Raw genomic sequence first — 9,117 nt, 5'->3', positions numbered from 1 at the left:
AAAATGCTCAGTATCGCTAATTATCAGAGAAATGCAGACCAACACTGATACATTGAGGTATCACCTCACACCAGTCAGAATGGCCTTCATTAAAAAGTCCACAAACAATAAATTCTGGAGAAGATGTGGAGAAAAGAGAACCCTCCTACACTGTTGGTGGGAATGCAGTTTTGTGCAACCATTATGGAAAATAGTATGGAGATTTCTTTAAAAAACTAAAAATAGACTTACCATATGATCCAGCAATCCCACTCCTGGGCATATATCCAGAGGGAACTCTAATTCAAAAAGATACATGCACCCCAATGTTCATAGCAGCACTATTTACAATAGCCAAGACATGGAAACAACCTAAATGTGCATTGACAGATTGAGTGTATAAAGATGTGATATATTTATATAATGGAATACTACTCAGCCATAAAAAGAATGAAATAATGCCATTCGCAGCAACATGGATCTACTTGGAGATTGTCATTCTAAGTGAAGTGAAAGAGAAAAACAAATACTATACAATATCACTTATACATGGAATCTAAAAAAAAAAAAGACATAAATGAACTTATGTACAAAACAGAAACAGACTCACAGACATAGGAAACAAACCAGCAGGGAGAGCTGGTGGAAAGAGATAAACTGAGAGTGTGAGATTTTCAGATACTAGCTACTCTATATAAAATAGATAAACAAGTTTATAGAACAGGGAACTATATTCAATATCTTGTAGTAACCAATAATGAAAAAGAATATGAAAAAGATTATATGTATTTTATATGTATGACTGAAACATTATGCTGTACACCAGAAACTGACATAACATTGTAAAATGTCTATAATTCAACTAAAATTTTTTTAAAAATTTAAAAATTGGCCTATATCGCCAAATCTTGGTGACTGGTGGATATAATTCATTATTCAAACTGGAGTAATTTTTAGAATAAAGGGAAACACTAAACTGAGGATGACAGGATAACAAATGTACACTGGGAGATACCCAGACCAACTGGGACATCGATTTACTCCAGATGTGAGGGGTAAAACTACCCATAAATGTCAAGGATGAAATCCAGAATTGTTTAGGCTAACAGTGCTATATATGTATCCCAACATTTCTCTGATTTTGTTGGATATGGATAGAGCTCTTTTCTTTTGACTACACATTGTCATTGAATTGACAAATAATAAAGTGAAGCAACCATTTCATATCCAGAGGTTACTTGAACTATTTCTCATAAGTCCTCAACAGTGTAATTCGAAGCCTGTGGCAAGAAAAGCACTTTTTAAACAAGAACTCATTTGTGCCAGGATGGTTTTAGACCTTCTATCCTGGAAGCATTACTTCTTCATCTATGCATTGTCTTTTTAAAATGGCATTGAACAAGTCAGGAAGAGAAGTCTCACCAGAAATCAACCCTGATGGCAACTTGATCTTGAACTTCAAGCCTCTAGATATGCAAGAAAATAAATTTCTGTTGTATAAGTCACCCGTCCGTGGTATTTTGTTAGTGGCAGCCCAAGCTAACATACCCTCTCTTCTCCTTATTCAACTTTACGTCCATAATCAATTATTATAATCATTTCATGGTAACTCCTCACCTTCCTTGCCCCTTTCCTGCTCCATATATTTGATGAATAGATACATGACCAACTTAACCTGTCTTTTCACCTGTTCCCCACATGCAAAGTAAAGATGACCAGAGAAAAATACACAAACCATGTTAACTTTTAATTCATGACCACAAACCTCAAATGAGTTTGTAGAGCTGCCCAGAAGTTACTATTTTTTTCTAGCCTATTAAGTTTCCTATTTTTTTCAATATTACACATTTTTCTTGTACCTCTGGAGTGTGTTTTCAGAAATAAAATTGTTGAATTTTGGGGTATGCACATTTGCAAGTCTGCTAGGTACTGCCACACTGTTTTTCAAAATAGTTGTGCCACTTATAACTCCACAAACATGATTATACGCTCATCTTTTTCAGTCTTATGGGGAAAATAGAACATTATTTCACTTATTCTGCATTTTAATTAATGCAATTATTATATCTAATTATCATATACTTATATTTAAATATATACTCTTTCAAGCAAGAACTGTAGAAGACTATGTATAAGAAAAAAGTTTATTTGGGATCAGATAAACAGATGAAACATTTATCATTTCTGAAAACACATTCCAGAGGTAAAAGTACACCAAAGTCAGGATTTTCTTTGCAGAGATTATTGTAATCTTGAAAAATTTGAATGAATCTAAATATTCATTAATAGTGGGATACTCAAAATGTTGGTGCTGGTTCCAAACAGATCAACATGGGAGATACTGAAAATAATGTTGAATGAAAATGGAAAGATGGAGGAGATACACATAACCACATTACCATATGTTGTTAAAAAACACATACAAGATAATACTCTTAAGGTAGATAGGATGGAAAGATTCTTATGAAAGTCAGATGGCAGTTACCTCTGGGGAGCTTGGAGAGGAACAGTACTGAGGGATTCATTACAGGAGACTAGTTAAATTGCTAAAGTTTTATTTTATTTAAATAAAAAGAATGAGAAAAACATGAAAAAATATCTGCAGTAGATATTCTAAACAATGGGAATAATTTTCTATTTTATGTACATTTTTTCCTTTATTTTAAAACTTCCTTAAAAGAGAAAATGGGCAAAAAGAAGAGAAACAGACATGTGAGATGGAACGTACATGCTCTGTAAAATTTTGGAATATAAATAATCTTAAGAAATTTCATTTATAAGTCCTGAGATGAGAGTTCTTTCAATTTGATAGTTTCACAACTTTACACTTTTTCAGGTCATTGTTTCTTAAATAACACAGGCAGGAAAAATCATTTTTATGCAGTTAAGATGACCAAAATAATAGGGCACTAATAACTCTGAAAATGAGAACTATTCAGAAGAGGAGTGGAATTTGTCACCCTAAAATATGCCTCTTTGAAATAAAGATTATTTTAAGTAGATCATTTTTAAGAAACAGTAGACCCAGGAGAAGCTCTGAAAACTGAATAGAAGTTACCTTTTTGTAAGAGATATCTGCGTATATAAGGGAAATCTACATTTATAAGGGTGTCTCCCACCCTATACTAAGAAGAGGGCGATGACTAAGTCTCTAGAAACTTTTGCCAATGGAAAAGGCACAGACTTCAATCTATGTAACAATCATATTCTAGTTTAGTGTGTTTTGCCTAAAAACCTCTAATAACTGGCTCCCCACCCCCCAACATCTTCTTTTATCTTTAGCTGGAGATGGTATTTAAGGTGACAGTTTGGGGCATTTCAGGGAGTTATTCAGTTTTCCTGGGTATCCCCCCTGTAAACAAGAGATATACATGTTATTACATTTCTGTTTGCTTTTATTCTGTTAATTTGTCTTTTATTATAGGGGGTCTCAGTCAAGAACCTAGAAGGGTAAGGAAAAGTTATTCACTCCCCCGCACCAAAATTCTGTGGATGTGGTTAACACGAAAGTTTTCTTTGAAGGGTTAACATGAAATTTTTCTCTTTATTATTCCAATATTATCATTAAGTGGAAATGGCTCATTTTTTAATTTGTGATACCCTAGAGTATCATTTAAATTTACTTAATCTAGGCTTATATTATAAAAAGTAGAAACACTGGTCTAGGTTTTAAGGTTTTACCAGTACTTGTGCCCAATTAAAAATCTGTAGTTACTATTTTTAAATACTGAAAAGGATTAAGGATGAAGTTGTATTTTTCAATTGCATAGCCTGATAGCCTTATTTGTTTTTGAATGTTTGTGTTAACCCTTAATTGTTCCTGGAAGTTCAAATAATGGCTGATGCCTGAATAGCCTTTATTAAACACACTCTTCAGACTTTCCCCGTCTAAACACACGAAGAACACTTATATTATGACTCCAAGCAGTAATCTTGGATTTACGTTTCCTTAACATGTTTAACTGTTTATTTGCTTTTTTATAGATTGGAGCTAGATGACAGCTCTCTACACATAATGTAAATAATCAAAACATGGAAATAAATCTTTAGTCACAGAAAAATAGAATTGTTATAGAACCCTGTTTTGAGAACAATTTGGTGACTGAAACCTACACAACCATCACCTTCATATTCTGAGCAGTGAAACTCTGATGAGAAGAGTCAGAATGAGTCTCCAGACTATCTTGTTCTCAAGACTGCATGTGAATTAGTACATTTTGTTTACCCCAAAATTTAACTAAAAGATACTAGAACGATATATAATATCATTCTATTGGAGACTATTTGGAATATTATCTCACAAAAGAATGAAAACATATTTTTTAACCATTTTCTTATACTTCAGATATGGTCATCTAATAAAATGATGTCTGCACATTAGAAGTGTTACTACTAAACAATTGATATATTGAATATTTTTTTAAAAAAGATTGAAAGAGGAAATTGCTTTCCTGTGTGATCTGTTTCTCTCTCTTGAGTAATCCCATATTATTAAAAAGCATTACTACAAATGAAGATGTAATTAGCATCTTGAATATGTGTGCTACAATTAACCAATAATATTGGCTCTGAGCACTTGTGATGTCATTAAAAAATGAGTGGAAAACTAACTTAAATAGTAAACCTCCACGTGCTGTAGGGTAGGGAAGCTTTATTATTTCTGAGCTGTATTTTTGTCATTGTTGGATGTTTTTGACCTACTGCTTTCATAATGTAAACAGAGCATTCCAAAGCATACAATGTTGGGTGACTGTTTACTAGGGAACCCTTTTTTTTTTTTTTGGCTTCTTTTTTTTTTTTAAACATTTTTTATTGATTTATAATCATTTTACAATGTTGTGTCAAATTCCAGTGTAGAGCACAAATTTTCAGTTATACATGAACATATATATATTCATTGTCACATTTTTTTCTCTGTGGGCTACCATAAGATCTTGTGTATATTTCCCTGTGCTATAGAGTATAATCTTGTTTATCTCTTCTACAATTTTGAAATCCCAGTCTATCCCTTCCCACCCCCCGCCCCCTTGGCAACCACAAGTTTGTGTTGTATGTCTATGAGTCTTTCTGTTTTATATTTATGCTTTGTTTGTTTGTTTGTTTTTAGATTCCACATATTAGTGATCTCATATGGTATTTTTCTTTCTTTTTCTGGCTTACTTCACTTAGAATGACATTCTCCAGGAGCATCCACGTTGCTGCAAATGGTGTTATGTTGTCAGTTTTTATGGCTGAATAGAATTTCATTGTATAAATATACCAAATCTTCTTTATCCAGTCATCTGTTGATGGACATTACGGCTGTTTCCATGTCTTGGCTATTGTAAATAGTACTGCTATGAACATTGGGGTGCAGGTGTCATTTTGAAGTAGGGTTCCTTCTGGATATAAGCCCAGGAGTAGAATTCCTGGATCATATGGTACGTCTATTCCTAGTCTTTTGAGGAATCTCCATACTGTTTTACACAGTGGCTGCACCAAACTGCATTCCCACCAGCAGTGTAGGAGGGTTCCCCTTTCTCCACAGCCTCTCCAGCATTTGTCATTTGTGGATTTTTGAATGATGGCCATTCTGACTGGTGTGAGGTGATACCTCATTGTAGTTTTGATTTGCATTTCTCTGATAATTGGTGATATTGAGCATTTTTTTCATGTGCCTATTGATCATTTGTATGTCTTCCTTGGAGAATTGCTTGTTTAGGTCTTCTGCCCATTTTTGGATTGGGTTGTTTGTTTGTTTCTTATTAAGTTGTATGAGCTGCTTATATATTCTGGAGATCAAGCTTTTGTTGGTTTCATTTGCAAAAATTTTCTCCCATTCTGTAGGTTGTCTTTTTGTTTTACTTATGGTTTCCTTTGCTGTGCAGAAGCTTGTAATTTTTGTTAGGTCCCATTTGTTTATTCTTGCTTTTATTTCTATTGCTTGGGTAGATTGTTCTAGGAGAACATTTTTGAGATGTATGTCAGATAATGTTTTGCCTATATTTTCTTCTAGGAAGTTTATTGTATCTTGTCTTATGTTTAAGTCTTTGATCCATTTTGAGTTTATTTTTGTGTATGGTGTAAGGGAGCGTTCTAGCTTCATTGTTTTACATGCTGCTGTCCAGTTTTCCCAACACCATTTGCTGAAGAGACTGTCTTTATTCCATTGTATATTCTTGCCTTCTTTGTCGAAGATTAGTTGACCAAAAGTTTGTGGGTTCATTTCTGGGCTCTCTATTCTGTTCCATTGATCTATATGTCTGTTTTTGTACCAATACCATGCTGTCTTGATGATTGTAGCTCTGTAGAATTGTCTGAAGTGTGGGAGAGTTATTCCTCCAGTCTCTTTCTTTCTCTTCAGTAATGCTTTGGCAATTCTAGGTCTTTGATGGTTCCATATAAATTTTATTATGATTTGTTCTAGTTCTGTGAAATATGTCCTGGGTAATTTGATAGGGATTGCATTAAATCTGTAGATTGCCTTGGGCAGTGTCACCATTTTAACAATATTGATTCTTCCAATCCAAGAGTATGGGATATCTTTCCATTTTTTAAAGTCTTCTTTAATTTACTAGGGAACCTTTTAATACTTTTTCTTCAGAAGAATTCTCATATCCTTTATTAGACTAACCAATGATAATTAAAATTTAGAACTAAATACTTAGAGCTAAACTTAAATATGACCAGGAAGAAATAGAAAAGGAATTATTCATTTACTCAACGCCTTTTTGGGAGGATATACTTGCTCTACCTGATGTTACTGGAACCCAGGCTCCTTTGATGGTACATGTTTCAGATATGCTATAGACAAACATGAATGAATGAAATACCCATTCAGCCATCATGAAGTATGTCCCTCTCATCTCTAATCCTGAACAGCCTACATCCTAAATCAATCCTCAATCCCAGCTGTGCATCTGAATTATTTATGACATTTTGCAAAGATTGACTAGTCCTCAGTTAGACCTGGAGTTTCTTATGTGGGTGCCTGGACTGTATCTTTATTTAGAAAATAACTTTTATCTCTATCCTACTTTATCCATTTGTGATGCTTGTGGGAAAAAAAAAAACCCCAATGTTTTTACCAAGCTTAAAGCAGAAGTTCCAGTGTTTTGCTTCAACATCGGGTAGTGTCAAAAAAACAAAAAACAAAAAACAAAAAGCATTTATCTCGATAAATCCTCATTCGTCACTCTCATGTGGTATTTATGTAATGGAGCATAAAAATAAGCTATCCCATTAGGAGATTATTGTGTAATTAAATTAATCCATCTACATAGACAACTTACTGAGTTCTAGTTTGCATTTTACACCACTCAAGAAGGCATTGAGGAGAAAGAGAATGGAACAGACACATTTTAGAAGGAATAATTCCTTAATGAGTCTTTATAAACTTCAGTATAATGAGAATATTTTCAGCCTTAGTTTTACCTCTTGGCAATGGTTGTAAAGTAAAAGAATATTTAAAACAACTCTGCTGTTATATACTATCTACAAAGCCATCTTTTGAGCCTTAATTTGATTATATTTACTTTGGAGATCAGCAGGTGAAAACATTTTTATTTTTGCAGACAGTTTCACTAAATAATGTAACACATGGGGAGAAAAACATTATATCAGGAAATGCAATCAAAAGACATTTCAAACAGGCTTACTTTTAAAATATTTTACTGCTTTTCTAAGCTCTAGGCTATTGGCCTGTCTCTCCCCTTCTGACATCTGAAGAACCTGTTTTGAGAATACCGTTTTATGGGGAAATAATATCTTGGAAGGTATTGAACAAAGTCCAGAGCATTCAACCACTACAAAACATAGGCTTTATCTGTCCACCCGGGTATAGTCTTTACCTCTATTCATCACTTGATTCTTTCCTTTTGATTCTGCAGGGAGGTTTAACGACATCCTAGCCAGTGTTACAGCTCAAACAAAACACATTCTTTGAAAAAATGGCTGCACTCAATTGACTGGTCAACTTTAGCGATTTATAATTGTGCATCTATAACAACAGAGTAAATTAAATTAAAAAAAAAGAAAAGAACAACAGTGTATTTTTGAGGGAATATTCCAAACTATGAGTATACAGAAAATAGATCTAACTTTTTAAATGGATAAGGACAAAACATTTAGAATTTTTTTTTTCAAAATTACTGTCCAGTTTGGTTCTGGGTAGGAGTTTGTGTTATTTGCAAACTTATATATCTCCACCTAGGCAACAGAAATCATTTCTTTGCCTATTTTTCAGTGATGTTCAAAGAATGAAGGAGATATACACAAATCATATTATATTTAAAAGAACATAAAATAGTCTAAAATGAAGCATCATTTAGGATTTGCCATAGAATGAGGTGTTCATTTAGGTGAATGTTATAATAAAGGAAATTTTTCTATTTTGATAGAAAAATTTAAAAATCGCATTGTACTCTCCCCACGACAAACAGATTGTGGAACACTTTGCATATTTTTTAAAAGTCTTAAATCAGAGGCAAATCTTATAGATAGAGCTGTAATATCTATGTTGGGTGGTAGAAAGGAAGTGTGAGTAACTAAAAAAAAAATGCTCAAACAAAATAAAAAAGATAAAATACAATATAAAGAAATTTATAATAGATGATATTAAGTTGATGGGAAAATTATAATGAATATGAGTGCCTTTGTTTCCCTAACAGAAAATCAAATACTTTAAAATGTTCTAGAATTTGAAAATGAAACATGGCCAAGTTCTAGTGTTTACTGGTGGGATATCCACATCTAATTGAGAGATCCCTCAACTGTACATTGACTAGACTTTCTGTGAATTTTGGAATTAATCCTTATGAATAAAAACCTTTCACTTTGAATTAAAAATGGCTGCATATCTTAAATCCTTACTTATCTTCCCTCTTATCTCTCCTCCTTATACTAGCAATATTTTATGTATTTAATTATAGTATTTCTCTATTGTGGTTAAGAAATATTTCTTTCTTGTGACCTTCTGGAAGGAGGTATTACACATTGTAATAGTTCAATAACTTCTATGGGAAAGAAAGCATATCTCTCTCCTTATTACAAACTCTTTTTGTGATCGCTTTGTCACATTTCCATCATTCATAGGGCCTAAGTTATGTTTTGCTAAAAAGAAATTGGTCTCAGTGATTGTTGAATCAAACTGAGTTGAAT

Source organism: Camelus dromedarius, chromosome 6, assembly GCF_036321535.1.
Source record: "Camelus dromedarius isolate mCamDro1 chromosome 6, mCamDro1.pat, whole genome shotgun sequence".
Classification (NCBI taxonomy): domain Eukaryota; kingdom Metazoa; phylum Chordata; class Mammalia; order Artiodactyla; family Camelidae; genus Camelus; species Camelus dromedarius.
Note: the sequence above shows the minus strand (reverse complement) of the source record.